The sequence below is a fragment of the Moschus berezovskii genome, chromosome X, assembly GCF_049115385.1.
Source record: "Moschus berezovskii isolate FMDL1 chromosome X, NW_MosBer_1.0, whole genome shotgun sequence".
Taxonomy (NCBI): domain Eukaryota; kingdom Metazoa; phylum Chordata; class Mammalia; order Artiodactyla; family Moschidae; genus Moschus; species Moschus berezovskii.
In genome coordinates, this window is record NC_142488.1 from 76,546,324 (window position 1) to 76,570,885 (window position 24,562).

Genomic DNA, 24,562 nt, shown 5'->3' on the forward strand with positions numbered 1-24,562 from the left:
GCCAGAAAGAAGAACATCAATACTGTATATTAACGCATATATATGGAATTTAGAAAAATGGTAACCTGAACCCTGTATAAGAGACTGCAAAAGAGACATAGGCATTTAGAACAGTCTTTGGGACTCTGTGGGAGAGGGTGAAGGTGGAATGATTGGGGAGAATGGAATTGTAGCATGTATATTATCATAAGTGACCAGTCCAGGTTCGACGCATAAATTTTCCTCTGTTCAAAAAAATAAATAAATAAATAAATGAGAAAGTAACATCTTCCAATCATTTAACATTTGGTGCAGAAGAATCGTTTGTAATGCTTTTTCTGTGCAGAAAAGTCTGTTCATTCAAATTTTATTTTCACTAATTAATCTTAGGTGGTAAAACATTATAGCAATGGGATTCAGAATCTGTTTTGAAAATATTTTTTAATGCATATGTTCTCTTAGGACTATTAATTCAATATGTATTCAAGAATTATCTGTAATAAGCACATCAAAACCCAAACTGCTCTTCTCTGTTTATATAAGAGTTATATCTTTGGCTTGTAAATGACTGTTTCTCATGAATCTTAAGACTTCTTTCTCTTTAAATGATAGATATTTCCCTTTGGCTTGGTAAACTCTTTTCAACAGAATTAGTCTACCATTTGTTTGAAATATTACAAATTCTGAATTAACAAAGTCCAAATTAAGATGTTTGACAGGACAGTTAAAATAATTAATATCTGTGCTAAGTTTCTTCAGTCTTGTCTGACTGTTTGTGACCCCATGGACTATCCCTATAGCATGGGATTCTCCTGGCAAGAATGCTGGAATGGGTTGCCATATTCTCCTCCAGGGGATCTTCCCAACCCAGGGATACAACTCGCATCTCCTGGGTTGGCAAACAGGTTTTTTACTGTTAGTGCCACCTGTGAAGCCCCAATAGTTAACATGAATGCAGAATATATTGACCTTTTAGCATTCCATTTGATAAAAATGATGACTGAAAACTTCACAAACTTGTTAGAGAAATTTGAATATCCCATCACATGAACCTCACATGTGAAACTCTCTCAGTCGTGTCCGACTCATTGTGACTTCTTGGACTATAGCCTGCCAGGCTCCTCTGTCCATGGGATTCTCCAGGCAAGAATACTGGAGTGGGTCACCATGCCCCTCTCCAGGCAATCTTCCTGACCCAGAGGTTGAACCTGCATCTTACATCGCCTACATTAGCGGGTTCTTCATTCAGTCTAAAGGTATATTTTCTTTTTTATATTACAGTTAATCAAGCTTTGAGAATTGAATAGCCTTTATAATGTTCTCTCAGAAATTTTTCTGCCACATATGAATTACATTCATCTTTTAATTCTGTTCATATAACAACACGCTGAAATCTATCACTTTTTCACAGGTTCTGACTATTTTAAACATCTGAAATAAACATATAATCAGATTCACTTGACCCTATGAATGTTTCAGAAATATGGTTCAGCAAACAAAACAGTGATGTGACTCTCAGAGAAGGCCAACCATAAATTTAGATGATTGTACTGTGCTGCTTTGAATAGAACATTCTTAAATCACTGAGAGGGTGTGATTATTTCAGTACATCATTTGTACTTCTGTCACTATGTCATCAACAACTCTACTTTGGATTTGGTGATAGCATCACTCTCTGAAAAAAGAACTAAGAACAATGTGTGTGGGCTAAATATCCAGATAAAGCATATATACAAATTGCAGTAAAGCCATCCACCTTAATTAGATTAAGATAAAACCTGTTATTCTGCTTTTGTTGCTTCTTGTAGTTTCTGTATACCAAGAACACTATAAATCAAATATTTGGCACAAGAGTCTAAAAAGTATAAATCAAAATCAAAACACTTCATTATAAATCTGGAAATACAATTTCAAAAATAAATACCATTCCCACCTTTCATGTGTTTCCTCTAAAATCTGGTATGTGCATGCCTGCATGACAAGTTGCTTCATTTGTGTCTGACTGTTTGTGACCCTATGGACTGTAGCCCGCCAAGCTCTTCTGTCCATGGGGCTACCCAGACAAGAATACTGGAGTGGATTGCCATTTCCTTTTCCAGGGAATCTTCCCCACCCAGGGATCAAACCCATGTCTCCTGTGTCCCCTGCATTCGTAAGTGGTTTCTTTACCACTGGCACCACCTGGGAAGCCCATATTCTGGTATAGAATTACATAGCTTTTTTATTTTTTTCTTTTAAAATATCCATTCAGTTCAGTTCAGTTCAGTCACTCAGTCGTGACCAACTCTTTGCGACGCCATGAATCACAGCACGCCAGGCCTCCCTGTCCATCACCAACTCCTGGAGTTCACTCAAACTCATGTCCATTGAGTCGGTGATGCCATCCAGCCATCTCATTCTCTGTTGTCCCTGTCTCCCCCACCCCCAATCCCTCCCAGCAACAGACTCTTTTCCAGTGAGTCAACTCGTCGCATGCAGTGTCCAAAGTATTGCAGTTTCAGCTTTAGCATCAGTCCTTCCAATGAACACCCAGGATTGATCTCCTTTAGAATGGACTCATTGGATCTCCTTGCAGTCCAAGGGACTGCCAAGAGTCTTCTCCAGCACCACAGTTCAAAAGCATCAACTATTCGGCGCTCAGCTTCCTTCACAGTCCAACTCTCACATCCATACATGTTCACAGGAAAAACCATAGCCTTGACTAGACGGACCTTTGTTGGCAAAGTAATGTCTCTGCTTTTTAATATACTATCTAGGTTTATCATAACTTTCCTTCCAAGGAGTAAGCGTCTTTTAATTTTATGGCTGCAATCAGCATCTACAGTGATTTATGTCAGAGAGTGTTTTGCCTCTAGGAGTTTTATAGTTTCTGGTCTTACATTTAGCTCTCTCATCTATTTTGAGTTTATTTTGGTGTATGGTGTTAGGAAGTGTTCTAGTTTCATTCTTTTACAAGTGGCTGACCAGTTTTCCCAGCACCACTTGTTGAAGAGACTGTCTTTTCTCCATTTTATATTCTTGCCTCCTTTGTCAAAGATAAGGTGTCCATAATAATGAATAATAATGAAAGTCACTCAGTCGTGTCCAACTCTTTGCGACTCCATGGATAGTCCATGGAATTCTACAGGGCAGAATACTGGAGTGGGTAGCCTTTCCCTTCTCCAGGGGATCTTCCCAACCCAGGGATCGCACCCAGGTCTCCTGCATTGTGGGCAGATTCTTTACCAGCTGAACTACAAGGGAAGCCCAATGTGTCCATAGGTGCGTGGATTTATCTCTGGGCTTTCTAATTTGTTCCATTGATCTATATTTCTGTTTTTATGCCAGTACCATACTGTCTTGATGACTGTGGCTTTGTAGTAGAGCCTGAAGTCCGACAGGTTAATTCCCCCAGTTCCATTCTTCTTCCTCAAGATTGCTTTGGCTATTCGAGGTTTTTTGTTTTTCCATACAAATTGTGAGATTATTTGCTCTAGCTCTGTGAAAAATATCGTTGGTAGCTTGATAGGCATTGTATTGAATGTATAAATTACTTTGTGTAGTATACTCATTTTTACAATATTTATTCTTCCAATCCACGAACATGGTATATTTCTCCATCTATTAGTGTCCTCTTTGATTACTTTCACTAGTGTTTTATACTTTTCTATGTACAAGTTTTTTGTTTCCTTAGGTAGATATATTCCTATATAATTCTTTTCGTTGCAACAGTGAATGGAATAGTTTTCTTAATTTCTCTTTCTATTTTCTCATTATTAGTGTATAGGGATGCAATGGATTTCTGTGTGTTTATTTTATATCCTGCAACTTTACTGTAATCATTGTTTAGCTCTAGTAGTTTTCTGGTAGAGTCTTTAGGGTTTTCTGTGTAGAGGATCATGTCATCAGCGAACAGTGAAATTTTACTTCTTCTTTTCCAATTTGTATTCTTTTATATCTTTTTCTGCTCTGATTGCTGTGGACAAAACTTCCAGAACTATGTTGAATAGTCGTGGTGGGAGTGGGCACCCTTGTCTTGTTCCTGACTTTAGGGGAAATGCTTTAAGTTTTTCACCACTGAGGATAATATTTGCTGTGGGTTTATCATATACAGCTTTTATTATGTTGAGGTATGTCCCTTCTATTCATGATTCAGATTTGAAGGAGAAATCAAAAGCTTTACGAACAAGCAAAAGTGAAGAGATTTCAGCACCACCAAATCAGCTTTACAACTAATACTAAAGGAACTTGTCTAGGCAGGACACAAAATAGAAAGAAAAGACCTACAAAAACAAACCCAAAATAATAAAGGATGTGGTAATAGGATCATGCATATCAATAATTACCTTAAATGTGTTTAAATATTCCAACCAAAAGGCACAGATTACTTGAATGAGTAGAAAAACAAGAATGTGCTGTCCACAAGAGACCCACATCACATCATACCTAAGGGCATATGCAGACTGAAATTTAGGAGCAGAAAAAAATATATTCCATGCAAATGAAAAGCAAAAGGAAGCAGGAATAGAAGTACTCATATCTGAAAAAACAGACTTTAAAATAAAGACCGTTAAAGAGACAAGAAAGGACACAACATAAAGATTAAGGGGTCAATCCAAGAAGATAAAGCAGTTATAAATCTATATGCACCCAACATAGGAGTAACTCAATACGTAAGACAAACGCTAACAACAATTAAAGGAAAAGTTGACAGTAACACATGATAGTGGGGGAATTTAACACCCGACTCACAACAGTGGACAGATGATCCAGACAGAAAATTAATCAGGAAACAAAAGCTGGAAACAATACATTGGCCCAGTTAGACCTAATTGATATCTACAGGGCATTTCATCCAGAAAGGGTAGATTTTAGGTTTTGTCAAGTGCATATGGAACATTCTCTAAGATAGATCACATTATGGGTCATAAATCAAGCCTTGGTAAATTTTTAATAATTGAAATCATTTCATCCTTCCTTTCTGACCACAATGCTATAATATTAGATATCAATCACAGTGAACTTACTATAAAACGCCCAAGCATATGCAGGCTGAACAATACACTTCTGAATAACTAAAGGTCACTAAAAGAATTAAAGAGGAAATACAAAATACCTAGAAGCAAATGACAATGGCTACAGGGCAACTCAAAACCTATAGGATTCAGTAAAAGCAGTTCTAGGAAGGAAGTTTATAGCCATACAAGTCTACCTAAAGAACCAAGAGAAACATCAAATAAACAACTTAAATCTACACCTAAAGTAACAATAAAAAGTACAAATAAACCCCAAATATAATAGAAGGAATATAATATAAAAATCTGAGCAGAAATAAGTGAAAAAGAAATGAAGGAGACAATAGCAAAGATGAATAAAACCTGTTTCTTTGAGAAGATAAACAAAGTTGACAAACTGTTAGTCTGACTCAACAAGAACAGAACAGTGAAAACTCAAATAAGTATAATTAAATGTGAAAATGGGAAAGTTACAACACACAATGCAGAAATACAAAGGTTGATAATAGATTACCGCAAGCAACTACATGTCAATAAAATGGAAAATATTGGGAAAAATAATCAAATTCTTAGAAAAATATAACTTTCCAAAACTGAATCAGGAAGAAATGGAAAACATGAGGAAACCAATCACAAACATGGAAATCAAAAAGTTTTCCAATAAACGAAAGCCCAAAGCCAGATGGCTTCATAGGCAAAATCTACCAAAATTTAGACAAGAGCTAACCCCTACCTATCCTGCTCAAACTAGTCCAGAAAATTGCAGAGGAATGAAAGCTCAAAAACTCATTCAACAAGGCCACCATCACCCTGATACCAAAACTAAACAAAAAGTGCCACAAAAAGAGAAAAGTACAGGCCAGTATCACTGTTGAACAGAGATACAAAAAGTCTTCAACAAAATTCTAGCAAACAGAATCCAATAACACATTAAATTGATCACACATTATGATCAACTGAGCTTTATTCCAGGGTGCAAAGATTCTTCAATGCATGCAAGTCAATCAATGTGATAAAACCATAGTAACTAACTGAAAAACAAAGACCATATAATCATCTCAATAGATGCAGAGAATGTTTTTGAGAAAATTCAACACTCACTTATGATAAAGAATCTCCAGAAAGTAGGCATAGAAGGAACATCTACTGTGCTGTGCTTAGTTGCTCAGTCATATCCAACTCTTTATGACCCCATGGACTGGAGTCAGCCAGACTCCTCTGTCCATGAGAATTCCCCAGGCAAGAATACTGGATTGGGTTGCCATGCCTTCCTCCAGGTAGAAGGAACATACCCCAACATTATTAAGGGCATATATAAACAAACCCACAGCTAACATTATTCTTAATGGTGAAAAGTGAAATCATTTACTCTAAGATCGGACAAGACAAGGGTGCCCACTCTCACTAATATTATTCAATACAGTTTTGGAAGTCCTAACGACAGCAATCAGAGAATAAACAAATAATAAAATGAATTGAGATTAGAAAAGAAGAAGTAAAACTCACTCTTTGCAGATGATATGACACTGTACATAGAAAACTCTAAAGATGCCACTAGAAAATTAATAGAGCTAATCAATGAATATAGTATGGTTACATGATATAAAATTAATATACCCTAGAAATTCCTTGAATTCCTGTATACTAACGATAAAAAATCAGAAAGAGAAATTAGGGAAACAACCACATTCACCATTGCAGCAAAAATAATAAAATATCTGGGAATAAACTTATCTAAAGAGACTAATAACCTCTATACACAAAACTATAACACAGCAGTGAAAGAAATCAAAGATGACACAAACAGATTGAGAGATATACCATGTTTTAAATTGGAAGAGTCAGTATTGTAAAAATGACTACACTACCCAAACAATCTACAGATTCAATGCAATCTATATCAAATTATGAATGTTATTTTTCACATAAATAGAGCAAAAAAAAATTCACATGGTTTTGGGAAAAAAAGACACCAAATATCCAAAGTGATCTTGAGAAAGAAGAAAAGGTGCTAGAGGACTCAACCTTCCTGACTTCAGACTATACTACAAGGCTACAGTCATCAATACAGTGTGGTACTGGCACAAAAACAGAAATCTAGACCAATGGAACAATACAGAAAGCCCAGAGATAAACCCACACACTATGGCCACCTTACGTTTGACATTGGAGGCAAGAATATACAATGGAGAAAAGACAGGCTTTTTAGCAAGTGGTGCTGGGAAAACTGGACAAATATGTCCAAAAGAATAAAATTAGAGGACCTACTAGTACCGTACACACACACACACACACACACACACACACACACACACACACAAATAACTCTAAATGAATTAAAAACTTAAACATAAGGTCAAACACTATAAAACTCTTAGAGAAAAACATAACACACTCGTTGACGTAAATCAGAGCAAGATCCACTATGACACACCTACTTGATTAATGGAAACAAAAACAAAAGTAAACAAATGGGACCTAATTCAGCTTAGAAATTTTTGCATAACAAAGTAAAATATAAAGAAAATGAAAAACAATACTTAAAATGGGAGAAAATAATTGCAAATAAATCAACTAACATAGGATTGATCTTCAAAATATACAAGAAGCACATGCACCTCAATAACAGAAAAACAAACAATCCAACAAAAAGTAGTCAGAAAACCTAAACAGACATTTCCCTGAAGAAAACATACAAATGGCTAAGAAAAGGTTCTCAACATTGCTCATTATTAGAGACATGTAAATCGAAACTATAATGAGGTATCACTTCACACTGGTCAGTATGGGCTTCATCAAAAAATCTACCAACAATAAATGCTGGAGAAGATGTGGAGAAAAGGGAACCTTTTGCACTGTTTGTGGGAATATAAATTAATAGAGCCACTATGAAGAAAGGTAGGGAGATTCCTTAAAAAACTAGTAATAAAACTACCATATGATCCAACAATCTCACTACTGGGTATATATCTAGAGAAACCGTAATTTAAAAAGACTTATGTAATCAAATGTTCATGTCATCATTATTGACAATAGCTAAGATGATAGAAGCAAGGTCCGGTGCTGTAAAGAGCAATATTGCATAGGAACCTGGATTGTTAGGTCCATGAATCAAGGCAAATTGGAAGTGGTCAAACAGGAGATGGCAAGAGTGAACATAGACATTCTAGGAAGCAGTGAACTAAAATGGACTGGAATGGATGAATTTAACTCAGATGACCATTATATATATATCTACTCCTGTGGGCAGGAATCCCTTAGAAGAAATGGAGTAGCCATAATGGTCAACAAAAGAGTCCGAAATGCAGTACTTGGATGCAATCTTAAAAACTACAGAATGATTTCTGTTCGTTTCCAAGGCAAACCGTTCAATATTAGAGTAATCCAGGACTATGCCCCAACCAGTAACGCTGAAGAAGTCGAAGTTGAACGGTTCTATGAAGACCTACAAGACCTTTTAGAACTAACACCCAAAAAAGATGTCCTTTTCATTATAGGGGACTGGAATGTAAAAGTAGGAAGTCAAGAAAGACCTGGAGTAACAGGCAAATTTGGCCTTGGAGCACAGAATTAAGCAGGGCAAAGGCTAATAGAGTTTGGACAAGAGAACGCACTGGTCATAGCAAACACCCTCTTCCAACAACACAAGAGAAGACTCTACACATGGACATCACCAGATGGTCAACACCGAAATCAGATTGATTATATTCTTTGCAGCCAAAGATGTAGAAGATCTATACAGTTAGCAAAAACAAGACCAAGAGCTGACTGTGGCTCAGATCATGAACTCCTTATTGCCAAATTCAGCCTTAAATTGAAGAAAGTAGGGAAAACCACTAGACCATTCAGATATGACCTAAACCAAATCCCTTAAGATTATACAGTGGAAGTGAGAAATAGATTTAAGGGACAAATCTGAAAGATAGAGCACATGATGAACTCTGGACGGAGGTTCATGACACTGTAGAGGAGACAGGGACCAAGACCATCCCCATGGAAAAGAAATGCAAGAAAGCAAAATGGCTGTCTGAGGAGGCCTTGCAAATAGCTGTGAAAAGAAGAGAAGCAAAAAGCAAAGGAGAATAGGAAAGATATAAGCATCTGAATGCAGAGTTCCAAAGAATAGCAAGGAGAGATAAGAAAGCCTTCCTCAGTGGTCAATGCAAAGAAATAGAGGAAAACAACAGAATAGGAAAAACAAGAGATTACTTCAAGAAAATTAGAGATTCCAAGGGAACATTTCATGCAAAGATGGGCTTGATAAAGGACAGAAATGGTATGGACCTAACAGAAGCAGAAGATATTAAGAAGAAGTGGCAAGAATACACAGAATAACTGTACAAAAAATATCTTCACGACCAAAATAGTCACGATAATGTGATCACTGACCTAGAGCCAGACATTTTGGAATGTGAAGTCAAGCGGGCATTAGAAAGCATCACTACGATCAAAGCTAGTGGAGGTGATGGAATTCCAGTTGAGCTATTTCAAATCTTGAAAGATGATGCTGTGAAAGTCCTGCACTCAATATGCCAGCAAATTTGGAAAACTAAGCAGTGGCCACAGGGCTGGAAAAGGTCAGTCTTCATTCTAATCCCAAAGAAAGGCAGTGCCAAAGAATGCTCAAACTACCGCACAATTGCACTCATCTCACACTCTAGTAAAGTCATGCTCAAAATTCTCAAAGCCCGGCTTCAGCAATATGTGAACCATGAACTCCCAGGTATTCAAGCAGGTTTTAGAAAAGGCAGAGGCACCAGAGATCAAATTGCCAACATCCGCTGGATCATGGAGAAAAAAAGAGAGTTCCAGAAAAAACATCTATTTCTGCTTCGTTGACTATGCCAAAGCCTTTGACTGTGTGGATAACAATAAACTGTGGAATATTCTGAAAAAAATGGGAATAACAGACCACCTGACCTCCCTCTTGAGAAACCTGTATGTAGGTCAGGAAGTAACAGTCAAAACTGTACATGGAACAAGAGACTGGTTCCAAATAGGAAAAGGAGTACGTCAAGGCTGTATATTGTCACCTTGGTTACTTAACTTATATGCAGAGTGCATCATGAGGAACACTGGGCTGGAAGAAACACAAGCTCGAATCACAATTGCTGGGAGAAATATCAATAACCTCAGATATGCAGACGACACTACCTTTATGGCAGAAAGTGAAGAGGAACTCAAAAGCCTCTTGAAGAAAGTGAAAGAGGAGAGTGAGAAGCTCAACATTCAGAAAACAAAGATCATGGCATCTGGTCCCATCACTTCATGGGAAATCGATGGGGAAACAGTGGAAACAGTGTCAGACTTTATTTTTTTGGGCTCCAAAATCACTGCGGATGCTGATTGCAGCCAGGAAATTAAAAGACGCTTGCTCCTTGGAAGGAAAGTTATGACCAACCTTGATAGTATATTTAAAAGCAGAGACATTACTTTGCCAACAAAGGTCCGTCTAATCAAGGCTATGGTTTTTCCCGTGGTCATGTACGGATGTGAGTGTTGGTCTGTGAAGAAAACTGATCGCCGAAGAATTGATGCTTTTGAACTGTGATGTTGGAGAAGACTCTTGAGAGTCCCTTGTACTGCAAGGAGACCCAACTAGTCCATTCTAAAGGAGATCGATCCTGGGTGTTCATTGGAAGGACTTATGCTAACGCTGAAACTCCAATACTTTTGCCACCTCATGCGATGAATTGACTCACTGGAAAAGACTCTGATGCTGGGAAAAGTTGGGGGCAGGAGGAGAAGGGGACCACAGAGAATGAGATGGCTGGATGGCATCACCGACTCTGTGGACATGAGTTTGCATGAATTCCGGGAGTTGGTGTTGGACAGGGAGGCCTGGCGTGCTGTGATTCATGGGGTCGCAGAGAGTTGGACACGACTGAGTGACTGAACTGAACTGAAGATATATAAGCAACCTAAATGTTAACTGAAAGAAATGGTAGTACATAAATATAGTGGAATATTCAGTTCATTTCAGTTCAGTCACTCAGTCGTGTCTGACTCTTTGCAACCCCATGAATCACAGCACGCCAGGCTTCCCTGTCCATCACCAACACCCAGAGTCCACCCAAACTCATGTGCATTGAGCCCGTGATGCCATTCAGCCATCTCATTCTCTGTCGTCCATTTCTCCTCCTGCCCCTAATCTCTCCCAAAATCAGGATTTTTTCCAATGAGTCAACTCTTCGCATGAGGTGGCTAAAATATTGGAGGTTCAGCCTCAGCATCAGTCCTTCCAATGAACACCAGGGACTCGTCTCCTTTAGAATAGACTGGTTGGATCTCCTTGCAGTCCAAGGGAATCTCAAGAGTCTTCTCCAACACCGCAGTTCAAAAGCATCAATTCTTTGGCGATCAGCTTTCTTCACAGTCCAAATCTCACATCCATACATGACCACTTATATGCCATAGCATTGACTAGACGGACCTTTGTTGGCAAAGTAATATCTCTGCTTTTTAATATGCTATCTAGGTTGTTCATAACTTCCTTCCAATGAGTAAATTTCTTTTAATTTAATGGCTGAAATCACCATCTGCAGTGACTTTGGAGCCCGAAAAATAAAGTCTGACAGTGTTTCCACTGTTTCACTATCTATTTCCCATGAAGTGATGGGACCAGATGCCATGATCTTAGTTTTCTGAATGTTGAGCTTCAAGCCAAGTTTTTCACTCTCCTCTTTCACTTTGCTAAAGAGGCTTTTTAGCTCCTCTTCATTTTCTGCCATAAGGATAGTGTCATCTGCATATCTGAGGTTATTGATATTTCTTCTGACAATCTTGATTCCAGCTTGTGTTTCTTCCTGTTCAACGTTTCTCATGAAGTACTCTGCATATAATTTAAATAAGCAGAGCAACAATATACAGCCTTGATGTACTATTTTTCCTATTTGGAACCAATCTGTTGTTCCACATTCGGTTCTAACTGTTGCATCCTGACCTGCATATAGGTTTTTCAAGAGGCAGGTCAGGTGGTCTGGTATTCCCATGTACTTCAGAATTTTTTACAGTTTATTGTGATCCATACAGTCAAAGGCTTTGGCACAGTCAATAAATCAGAAATAGATGTTTTTCTGGAACTCTCTTGCTTTTTCCATGATCCAGAGGATTTGGCAATTTGATCTCTGGTTCCTCTGCCTTTTCTAAAACCTGCTTGAACATCTGGAATTTCACTGTTCATGTATTGCTAAAGCTTTGCTTGGAGAGTTTTGAGCATGTCTTCACTAGTGTGTATCGGGGACCAGCCTCGATATGACCCAGGGTATCCTCGGGATGAACGGCATCGGCGTCAGAGAGAGAGAGAGAGAAAGAGAGAGACAGGGGCTGATGATTCCTTGGTTTACGCTGGAAACCAATAAAACCCCAGCACGGGGCTTGCTCTGTTTAGGTAGACCGCAGGCGCCCTCTCGAATCACTTGAGGCACCCCACCAGGGCACCCCCTCGAGTGGGTCTTAGAAGCCCAGGCAGATAAGTAAACTCAGAGGGCCCAGCGCTCCAAGGATCTCAACCAGAAAAAGGAGAATAGAGAAAAGGATGGAAAAAGAGAAAGAACGACACGGGGAGACCAAGCTTCAGTGAGCAAGGCCCAAAACTTTATTTTCCAGTGTTGCTTTTATACCCTAAGTTATGCGCATAAGAAACAAAGAAAGGGAGGTATAGATTCACACCAAAATCATGTGGGGTCAGCAGTCTTGACCCTTATCAGGATCAGGGCTCATTTTTGTATATCTCATGATAAAAGTTTTTAGGTGGTTTACATCATCTTCTGGCCAGGGGGCCTGCTAACAGTTTATGGCCCTCTCTCCTAACAATAGGTTAGTTAGCAAGTAAAAGACTTTTCTTTTAAGGTGACTTTCCTAAAGTTAGGTGGTAGACACATAACAAAGTTACATTCCTATAAGGCACCGGTGTAGTGAGCTGCAAGAAAGGAATTTATTAACTTAAGATCTGATGTGGTTAAATCAAAGGATTAATATATTTCCAAGGATACAATAGAGGAAACTGCAGCAAGCATTGATTCAACAATGAAATCTTTTCTAGTACTATTCTAATGATTTTAACTTCTTCAACAGATTCCTGTATTTTAGAATATTAGGCTTTCTGTCCTTGCATGGCTGGGAGGCTATAAACAGTCACACTCATAGTTGTAAGAGCCCGGACAAACTTGTCATGCAAGTTAGAAAGCTATCAGAGGGGCTTGGATTGGAACACTCCTATTAAGCCGAGGAGAACTTTTAAACTACAGCTCTGAATTAATGTTTTCAGAGAAAGGTGGTTGGGGGGAAGCCCCTGTAAGTATTAGAGGACTTGGTAAGAGGCGTAAGATAGTAAAGCAGTCAGACTCCAGTTTTCTTTGGGGTAGATGCTCAGGTAAGTCCAGGGGGTTCCTCGAGCCCTGATTAGCCTTTGCCCGTCAGGCCTCTTCCCCAATTGACCTTTGCCACAGGTAGGATTTCCCTCGCTGGCTCCCGGCAAGCGTGTGAGATGAGTGCAATTATGTGGCAGTTTGAGCATTCTTTATCATTGCCTTTCTTTGGGAATGAAAACTGACCTTTTCCAGTCCTGTGGCCACTGGTGAGTTTTCCAAATTTGCTGGCATATTGAGTGCAGCACTATCACAGCATCATCTTTCAGTATTTGAAATAGCTCAACTGGAATTCCATCTCCTCCACTGGCTTTGTTCGTAGTGATGCTTTCTAAGGCCCACTTGACTTCACATTCCTGTATCTCTGGCTCTAGGTGAGTGATCACACCATCATGATTATCTTGGTCATGAAGATCTTTTTTGTACATTTCTTCTGTGTATTCTTGCCACCTCTTCTTAATATCTTCTGCTTCTGTTAGGTCCATACTATTTCTGTCCATTATCGAGCCCATCTTTGCATGAAATATTCCCTTGGTATGTCTAATTTTATTGAAGAAATGTCTAGTTTTTCCCATTCTATTGTTTTTCTCTATTTCTTTGTATTGATCAATGAGGAAGGCTTTCTTCTCTCTCTTTGCTATTCTTTGGAAGTCTGCATTCAAGTGGGAATATCTTTCCTTTTCTCCTTTACTTTTTGCTTCTCTTCTTTTCACAAACAATCATTTTGCTTTTTTGCATTTCTTTTACATGGGGATGGTACTGATCCCTGTCTCCTGTACAATGGCACGAACCTCTGTCCATAGTTTATCAGGTACTCTGTCTATAGACAGAGTCTATCTGGGTGGCCCCACACAGCATGGCTTAGTTTCATTGATTTAGACAAGGTTGTGGTCTGTGTGATCAGATTGACTAGTTTTCTGTGATTATGGTTTCAGTGTGTCTGCCCTATGATGCCCTCTTGCAACACCTACCATCTTACTTGGTTTTCTCTTACCTTGGACGTGGGGTATCTCTTCAAGGCTGCTTTAGCAAAGCACAGCCTCTATTCCTCACCTTGGATGAGGTCGCCCCTCCTGACATTGAACGTGGAGTAGCTCCTCTTGCCCTCCTGTGCCCACGCAGACACCACTCCTTGGACATGGCCTAGCTCCGCTTGACTGCCGCCCCGACCTCAGGCGTGGGGTAGCTCCTCTTGGCCGCTCCTGTGCTGTCACAGCTTGGCACTAAGCCATAAAAATGAATCCATTTGAGTCAGTTATAATGAGGCAGATGAACCTAGTACCTATTATACAGAATGAAGTAAATCGTAAAGAGAAAAACAAATAGCATATATTAACATATATATGGAACCTAGAAAGATGATATTGATGAAATTATTTTCAGAACAGCAATAGAGACGCAGACAGAGAACCAACTTGTGAACATAGTAGGAGAAGAAAAGGGTAGCATGAATAGAGAGTATCATTGAAACATACTTTGCCATATGTAAAATAGATAGCTGGTGGGGATTTGCTGTATGACTTAGGGAGCTCAAAGCTGGTGCTCTGTGACATTCAGAGGGGTGGGATGGGGTGGGAGTTGGCAGAGAGGTTCAAGAGGGAGGGGACATATGTGTACTTATGGCTGATTCATGTTTATGTATGGCAGAAACCAGCCCAATATGTAAAGCTATTATCCTCTAGTTAAAAATAAATACATTTTACAAAAACAGTGAGTGCTAATTATTGCTTTCACTTTTGTTTCATATATAATCTGTATATCCCAATGAAGGTAGTCAATACTAGTGCTGAACATGTTGTGCACTTTTCTATTGCCAGGCATCTGGCTCAGAATTGCCATTACTTCACTCAGGGAAGACCTTCAAAAAGGGTCTCACTGCAACCAAATGCTAACTACTTTCATTTTCTTTGTCAAGTCACTGTCAGGTGAAGTCTAGAACTGCCCTTCAGACTAACTCTTAGCAACTTCTTCCCAATGACTCAGTTCCCAAGTGCAGATTTCTCTTTTCTCAGTTTTCATTGCCCACACCAGGTTTTGTAAATGGCTTATGATTTTACTGGTGTTTTACTTCTATTCCTAGTCTACACTTTACTTTGCTACTTCTACATTCCTTCCAACATGTTATGAGAAGTTTAGCTGGGCAAAATAACCTCAGTACAACACTTATAAACTTTTGTTCACCTTTTTCTCCATTCCTAAAACGTCTTTCTCATTCTATCTGCTCAGCCAGGCCATGTACATCCTTCAAGGCTAAGCTCACCTATATTCTTACTGTATCCTTCTAAAGCTATCCTATTTTTTTCTGCTGCTTTCACTGATCATTGTAGTACTAGATGGTGATTATCATGATGAAATTATTATGATTTTAGTGCCAGTGCTTGTGCTTTTGATGACTATGATAGCTAATATTTAATGAGTACTTCCTATTGCATTATTTAAAAAAAAATCTTTGGAGTTGGCACTATTTTACAGATAAAAGGAGTTGAACATTAGGGAAGATTAGTAAATTTCGTAAAGTAATTAGTTAAGTGTTGGAATGGAAATTAAGACTTTATCTGAATAAAAGTTTTAAGTTCTTAATGACTACACTACATTGTTTCCTCTCAGTTCAGTTCAGTTCAGTTCAGTCGCTCAGTCGTGTCCGACTCTTAGCTACCCCATGAACCACAGCACGCCAGGCCTCCCTGTCCATCACCAACTCCCGGAGTTCACTCAAACTCATGTCCATCGAGTCGGTGATGCCATCCAGCCACCTCATTCTCTGTCTTCCCCATCTCCACCTACCCCCAATCCCTCCCAGAATCAGAGTCTTTTCCAGTGAGTCAACTCGTCGCATGAGGTAGCCAAAGTATTGGAGTTTCAGCTTTAGCGTAAGTCCTTCCAAAGAACACCCAGGATTGATCTCCTAGAATGGACTGGTTGGATCTCCTTGCAGTCCAAGGGACTCTCAAGAGTCTTCTCCAGCACCACAGTTCAAAAGCATCAATTCTTGCAAAGTGAAAGAGGAGAGTGAAAGGTTGGACTGTTTCCTCTCAAATTTTATTAATTTTTTAAAATGCAATTGATGCAATTAATATTTATTTATTTATTTTTTCTTTTCAAAACATACAATATATTGTACAAAATCAGAGGTGATAGACTAGTAATAACATTGGGAAATTCCCACATTCTCAGAAATTAAGAAATTCACTTTTTTTTTTGTAGTGTTCCAAAGGCTGTCGACATCTGTTGTGATTTTGTCATTTATTATTATTAAATGCATGTAGTTTCTTTCAGCAAATGTTTATAAGCTAAAGGCGAAAAGAACCTGACCTTATCGTATTCAATTTTATATATGGCTTACATTAGTTTTCTAGGACTGCCATAATGGAATACCACAGACTTGGCTATTTAAACAATATAAGTGTACTTTCTCATAATTCTGAAAGCTAGAAATCCAAGAGCAAATAAATTTTAGAATCTCAGATGAAAGTGATTTCAATTTTTATGCATCATCATTTATAATAATTAAATAACAACAAAATTTTGAAATACATTGTCTGAAATATTAACAACTGATAAGCCTTCATAGATGGCAAATGATTTGGATTGAATGGAAATATTTTAGCTCTTGTTTTATATTATCTATATATAATATTTCTTTACAAATAACAGTTTCAGTAATTTACAACAGATTATATCTTAAAATATGATCAGATATGATTTTTGGGCTCACCAAAAATTTGTTCAGTTTTTCCTGTACCATTGCACAAAAACCTGAATGAACTTTTTGGCCAAGCCAATATATTAAGACTTATTTGACTTGACACAAAATAATGCATTATTTCTTCACAGAAAAATCTACTATTTACTATAGATTTAAAATGTTGCTTAATTTATGTCACTCAGAAACAATATCTGCATGAATTCAAGTTTATATTATGTGTACAGCTATCTTAGAAAGAAGAAGTTTTAAGTTTGTGATTTGCTCTTGAGGTTTGATTTATCCATTTCCAAGACTCCAAATGTAGTAAAGTTCGAGCTGTGTTTGTGTTCAGTCACTTCAGGTGTGTCAGACTGTTTGTGATCCTATGAACTGTAGCTCGCTAGGCTCCTCTGTCCATGGGATTCTCCAGCAAGAATACTGGAGTGGGTTGCGTTCCCCTCCTCCAGGGGATCTTTCCGACCCAGGGACTTATCCTGTGTCCCTTACGTATTCTGCATTGGCACGTGTGTTCTTTATCACTAGAAAATTCAAGCTACAATAGCATTTAAAATGTGCACAAATTAATACCTTCATCAGACATTTACTGAATGCCTTCTATTAGCCAGGAAAAGCACATGGATGAAGCTTTAACAGCTCTCTAAAGGAGTCAGTACAAAAATTTTATTTAAGCAATAATGTTGTCCCCTGGATATAAGAGAACAATTTTTAATATGTACAAGCATCACCATATACAGAAAAATGTAGAAATTAACTTTTCTCTGCAGTTTTATATTACCTCAATATGAAAATGACCTTTTCTATAATGAGTTTTAGGAACTAAGGCAACACCGTTAGAAGACATTTTAGGAACTAAGACAACACCATTATAAGAAGATAAAGTTTCCATTTAATCTCCATGGCTCACTTGAAAAGTAGAACTTACAAAAGAAAAACAAAAAGTATGAAGCTACTTGAGAAATGCTTATATATTAATTTATGCACTGTTAGCACCACCTGGTTCTTTTTTTTTTCTTTTTTTTTAATGTGGATCACTTTTAAAGCTTTTATTGAATTTGTTGCAATTTTGTTTTATGTTCTGGTTTCTTGGCTGTAAGGCATGAGGGATCTTACTTCCCTAACCAAGGATTGAACCCATATCCCTTGCATTGTAAGGCTAAGTCCTAACTACTGGACGACCAGGGAAGTTCCTTGCTGTGTGTTATTGCAGCATTTGAACTATGGTAAAAGACACATTCTCTAAAATAACTGCATTCAGATTTTCAGCTTCAAACTCAGAAGCTTGCCAAGAATGTCTTTACAAAGTATACTTTCAGTTTTTAAAGTTTATATTTCCAAACATCCTTCCAAAGTGGACTCCAAAATTAATCACACCCTCACCATTTTTTAAGACACCACTTTTCATTTTTTCTTAAAATAATATTTTACAAAAGAATTTTGCAGCAAAAATCTCAGTTTTATTTTTCTGATATCTGTTTTACTACTAATCAGAAAAATAAGAACTCAAAGTATTCTTAAAATTAAATAAAAATCATACTGTAAAACTTCTGTGATGTCAGCACAATGATGAGTTAAGAGGCTCCAGACTCTTGTCTTCTATGTAAATATCAAGTAAACAATGACAGATTGATTTAAAAGGCTTTTTGGGAGCTTTGGAAGAAAATCAAGGATATACAGCAGTCAAGCAAATCAAGAAAAAGTAATATTCAAATCAATAGGAAATTTCATGGCATTTATGCTTGCTCTTGTACCAGGGTGGCACAGCACAATTTGATGTAGGCAACTTATTTCTTGATTTCTCCCTCAAGTTATAAGAGTGAACCTTTTTGCTACATTCTGGCCTATCCACAGGATATGCAACAAACTGATTTCAGTGTTGCCTAACTCCTTGCTCAGATGAGAGTATCTGTGTGGTTTGAATCCCAGGTTAGAAGTTACAGAAAGTAGTGGCAGGTACCACAGCATGCGAAAAATGTAGAAAGACTATAGACCCATGGAAACCTGGGGGCAAAAGATTATAGGAAAATGAATATGGCAGAATATTTAAGGCCCAACAAAGAAGCAGAGGTGAGACTTAGAGAAATTAAGACATGTATAAGCAGGTGTGTATATGTGAGATTGGTATTAAAATGCACACATGCAAGTCCACAGAGATGCATTCTCAAAAAAGGCCTGAAAAGACCTCATCCTTCATGCTGGGCAGATTAGTGAAAGACCTTCCCTACACTGAACCATCATGCAAAGATTAGGAAAAGTGGCTGTTTTTCCAAATACGACGGTTTTAACAAAAGATAATAAGGCATGCAAAGAAACGTGGAAACATAGCTCATTCAAAAGGAGCAAAATAAATATCCAGAAACTGATCTTAAAGAGTCACACATTTTAAAATTTCTAGATAAATAACTTAAACAAATTTGTTAAGTACCTTCAAAGAGCTAAAGGAAAACAGAAAAATAATTAAAAGAAGTCAGAAAAGCAATATATGAACAAAATAAGGATATCAAGAAAGAGATAGAAATTACCAAAAATAAAAGCAAACAAACAGAAATTCTGGACCTGAAAAATACAATACTGAATTGAAGAATTTTCTAGAGAACTTCAATAATAGACTTGAACTTGCAGGGAAAAGATCTGTGAATTTGAAGAAAAGTTACATGAACTTGTGATTATAAGACAAGTTAAATGAACAAGTTATATGAACTTGTGAGTCCTACAATTATATACAGTGGAAGTGACAAATAGATTCAAGAATTAGATCTGAAAGACAGAGTGCCTAGAAATATGGACAGAGGTTTATGACATTGTACATGAGACAGTGATCAAGATCATCTTCAGAAAAAGAAATGCAAAAAGCAAAATGGTTGTCTGTGGAGGTTGTCTGAGGAGGTCTTCCAAAAAGCTGAGAAAAGAAGAGAAGCTAAAGGTAAAGGAGAAAAGGAAAGATACATCCATCTGAATGAAGAGTTCCAAAGAATAACATGGAAAGATAAGAAAAGCTTCCTAAGTGATCAATGCAAAGAAATAGAGGAAAAAAATAGAATGGGGAAGACTAGAGATCACTTTAAGAAAATTAGAGATACCAGGGGAACAATTTCATGTAAAGATGGGCACAATAAAGGACAGAAATGGTATGGACCTAACAAAAGCAAAAGGTATTGGTAAAATGTGGTGAGAATACACAGAAGAATCACACACAAAGAAGATCTTCATGACCCAGATAACCATGACGGTGTGGTCACTCACCTAGAGCCAGACATCATGGAGTCCGAAGTCAAGTGGGCCTTAGGAAGAATCACTACAAATAAAGCTATTGGATGTGATGGAACTCCAGTTGAGCTATTTTGAATCCTGAAAGATGCTGCTGTTAAAGTGCTGTGCTCAATATGCCAGCAAATTTGGAAAACTCACCAGTGGCCACGGGACTGGAAAAGGTCAGTTTTCATTCCAATCCCAAAGAAAGGCAACAACAAATAATGTTCAAATTACCACACAATGGCACCCATCTCACACGCTAGTTAAGTAATGCTCAAAATTCCCCAAGCCAGGCTTCAACAGTACATGAACCAAGAACTTCCAGATGTTCAAGTTGGATTTAGAAAAGGCAGAGGAACCAGAGATCATATTGCCAACATCCATTGGATCGTAGGAAAAGCAAGAGAGTTTCAGAAAAATATCTACTTCTGCTTTATTGACTATGTCAAAGCCTTTGACTGTGTTAATCACAACAAATCGTGGAAAATTCTTCAAGAGATTGGAATACCAGACCATCTGACCTGCCTTCTGAGAAATCTATACGCAGGTCAAGAAGCAGCAGTTAAAACTGGACATGAAACAGCAGAATGGTTCCAAATTGGGAAAGAAGTTTGTCAAGGATGTATATTGTCACCTTCCTTATTTAACTTACATTCAGAGTACATCATGTGAAATGCTGGGCTGGATGAAGCACAAGCTGGAATCAAGGTTGCCAGGAGAAATATCAATAACCTCAGATATGCAGATGATACCACTCTTGTGGCAGAAAGCGAAGAGGAACTGAAGAGCTTCTTGATGAAAGTGTAAGAGGAGAGTGAAAAGGCTGACTTAAAACACAACCTTCAAAAACTAAGATCATGGCATTCGGTCCCATTACTTCATGGCAAATAGACGGTGAAACAATGGAAACAGCGAGAGACTTTATTTTCTTGGGCTCCAAAATCACTACAGATGGTGACTGCAACCATAAAATTAAAAGACACCTTCTCCTTGGAAGAAAAGCTATGACCAACATAGACAGCACATTCAAAGGTAGAAACATTACTTTGCTGACAAAGATCTGTCTAGTCAAATCTATGGTTTTTCCAGTAGTCATGTATAGATATGATAGTTGGACCATAATGAAAGCTGAGCACCGAAGAACTGAGCCTTTTGAACTGTAGTGTTGGAGAAGAACCCTTGAGAGTCCCTTGATCTGCAAGGGATCAAACCAGTCAATCCTGAAGGAAATCAGTCCTGAACATTATTTGGAAGGACTGATGCTGAAGCTGCAGCTCCAATACTTTTGGCCACCTAATATGAAGAACCGACTCATTTGAAAAGACCCTGATGCTGGGAAAGACAGAAGGCAGGAGGAGAATGTGATGACAGAGGATGAGATTGTTGGATGGCATTACTGACTCGATGGATATGAGTTTGAGAAAGTTCCTGCAGTTGTTAATGGACAGGGAAGTCTGGCATGCTCCACTCAGTTGTGTCACAAAGAGTCAGACATGACTGAGAATCTGAAACGAACTGAACTGAAATGAACCTATCAAATCTCAGAAACACAAAGAAAAATGTGAAAACTGTGAATGGAACCTTAGATGATTAAGAACTATCATCAAACAGAATAATATATTCAGAACTAAAATCTCAGATGGAGATAAGAGAGAAAAGGGACAGAGAGTTTCTTAGAACACTGAACAGGTTCTTGGACATATGTTATAAATGAATACTTGAATGGAAAGGTGTTTAAAATGTTTCACACTATCATCCCATATATTGTTCACTTACAAAAGGGAAAAAAAAGTATTTTAAGAAAACAAAGATCTGGCAGTTACCATCTTAAGCAAGTAATCATCTTAGCATCACCAGCAGTGGGGCAGCTTGACATACTGTATCTCTACTGATGCACTAAGAGATGCACCACAGAGTGAGAAATTGTAATTTAAAACTTCTAAGAAAAGAAAAGAAAAAAAACAGAAAAATTCAAGTTTTAGGACATTATACACGAATTCAGAATGATTGATAAAGTTCAACATCATAATGGAAAAAAAATGGCAGAAAGAAGTATTTCTTAATAAATTAAAAGAAGAAAGACAAAAAGAAAGAAGAAAGACATAACCCGATGAGTGTATAAATTTTGACTAGATCCTGGATGAGGAAAAAAATTTTTAAAAGACATATTAGAATATAGGGGAAATTATTCCATACAAATCTATCATATTAGATTTTACTGAGCTATTCATCTTAGGTGTTGCAATGGTACACCTTAAGATGTGAAGTGAAGTGAAGTGATGTCACTCAGTGGTGTCCGACTCTTTGTGACCCTGAGGACTGTAGCCCACCGTTCTCCTCCATAAGATGTAGAATATCCTTATTCCTAGTGATAGCTTATGGTGAACGATGTTGGATTTGTGATCTCCGAGGAAGATTTAGCTTTGGGACCAGGGACCAGGCTTGATCACTCAAGAGCTTTTGTGTAATAGAGTTTTATTAAAGTATAAAAAGAGATAGAGAAAGCTTCTGACATAGACATCAGAAGGGGGATGGAAAGTGCCTCTACTCACTAGTCTTATCAAAATCTTATATACTTTTACCACACCCACTCCCACAACATACATCTTAAATTATCAAGATTAGAACTAACAACAGAAAGGTCTCACCAGACGCACTCCCACAGTATAATTTTAAGATAACAGGATTAGTCAGAATGGTCTTAAGAAGGAGAAACGTGTTCCTGAAAAGGATACATTGTTGTGATATATTTTAAGATGAGTTGTTTTGTTGTGCAATCATTAGCTCTGAGCTGAGAGAAAATAATGTCTTATGTGACTAAGACAAAACAATGTGGAAAAAATTGTTCGTCCTTTCTCCTCCTCAGGGACCCTGGAATTCTTATCAACCTACCTAGGAATTGACTCTTTCACTAGGAGATAAATGATTATATATTCAGGGATGAAGTGTCATATTGCCATAACTTACTTTCAAATGATTCTGTAAAACAGATAAAGTACTTGTGGTAACAGTTAAAAGTTGGAGGGTCTTGGGGGACTTTATACGTTTGTTCTTTCCCTTCAAATTTTCTGCATATTTAAAATTTTCAGTGTCAAAATATTTTCTAAATTCTTGAAATTCATCAAGACCATTAGCATAAATTTATCTCTTCTATGATCATGATTTTTTGAAAATACAAAGTTGTAACCAGTCAATTAATAAATATTTATTGTGTTCCTACTTATATACTTAAAAAAGAGAAATAATGGTAGTGAATTCCCAAAATTTGAGGAGAGATATAGATTTGAAATACAAGTAGCTAAATGAACTTTTTGTAGGATAAATCGAAGAGATCCAGACACACTGTAATGAAACAGTAAAGGACAGTGTTGTCTAGAAAGCAGCAAGAAAGAAGTGACTCAGTACATACAAGGAATTATCAATAAAATTATCAATAATTTTATGAGAAGAAACCTTGCAAGACAGAAGGCAGTGGTATGATATACATTTGTTCCTTAGTATCCATGGGTAATTGATTCCAGGACCCACCACAGATACAAAAACCTGTGTATAGCTTCAATCCACGGATATGAAGGGCTTACTCTAAATAAAGTGCTGAAAGAAAAAAAAAAAATCTTGAATATTCTATATCTGTAAAAATGGTCCCTTTTAAATGTGGCTCAGTGGTAAAGAATCCACCTGCCAATGCTGGAGACACAGCAGATGCAGATTCCATCTCTGGGTCAGGAAGATCACCTGAAGGAGGAAATGGCTACCCACTGCAGTATACTTGCCTTGAGAAACCCCATGGACAGAGGAGCCTAGCAGGCCACAGTCCATAGGGTCTCAAAGAGTCAGATGTGACTGAGTGACTGAGCATGCACGCAACCTTATCATGGTAATCATTTCACAATATATATGAATATCATCATCACATTGTGCATCTAAAACTTACTGAATGTAATACATCAATTATATCTCAATAAAGCGGAAGCAATATAAAAGATGGAAATATGTTTATTTTCTTGATGTGAAACAACTGTAAACAATATCGTGGAACTCTCAGGCTTGAGATTCTCCAGGAAATATTTCTCATGTGCAATGAATACCTCATGGAGAAGCTTCAGGACATAACAAATTTGAAAAAAAAAAATTCAAATTATGCCTGCAATTTTACCATATCATGCCTAACGATTTAACTGTGATGTCAATAAAACTTTTAAAAGGTGGTTTATATTTTGAAATTTATGTTTGTGCATATAAAATTAACACGAGTTCTGCAGCTA

General features: G+C 37.6%; 1 protein-coding gene across 1 annotated transcript in view; it reads left to right on the plus strand.

Moving 5' to 3' along the window:
* Positions 1–24,562, plus strand: part of KLHL4 (kelch like family member 4) — a 121,814-nt gene that overhangs the window by 40,050 nt on the left and 57,202 nt on the right. The window lies entirely within an intron of this gene.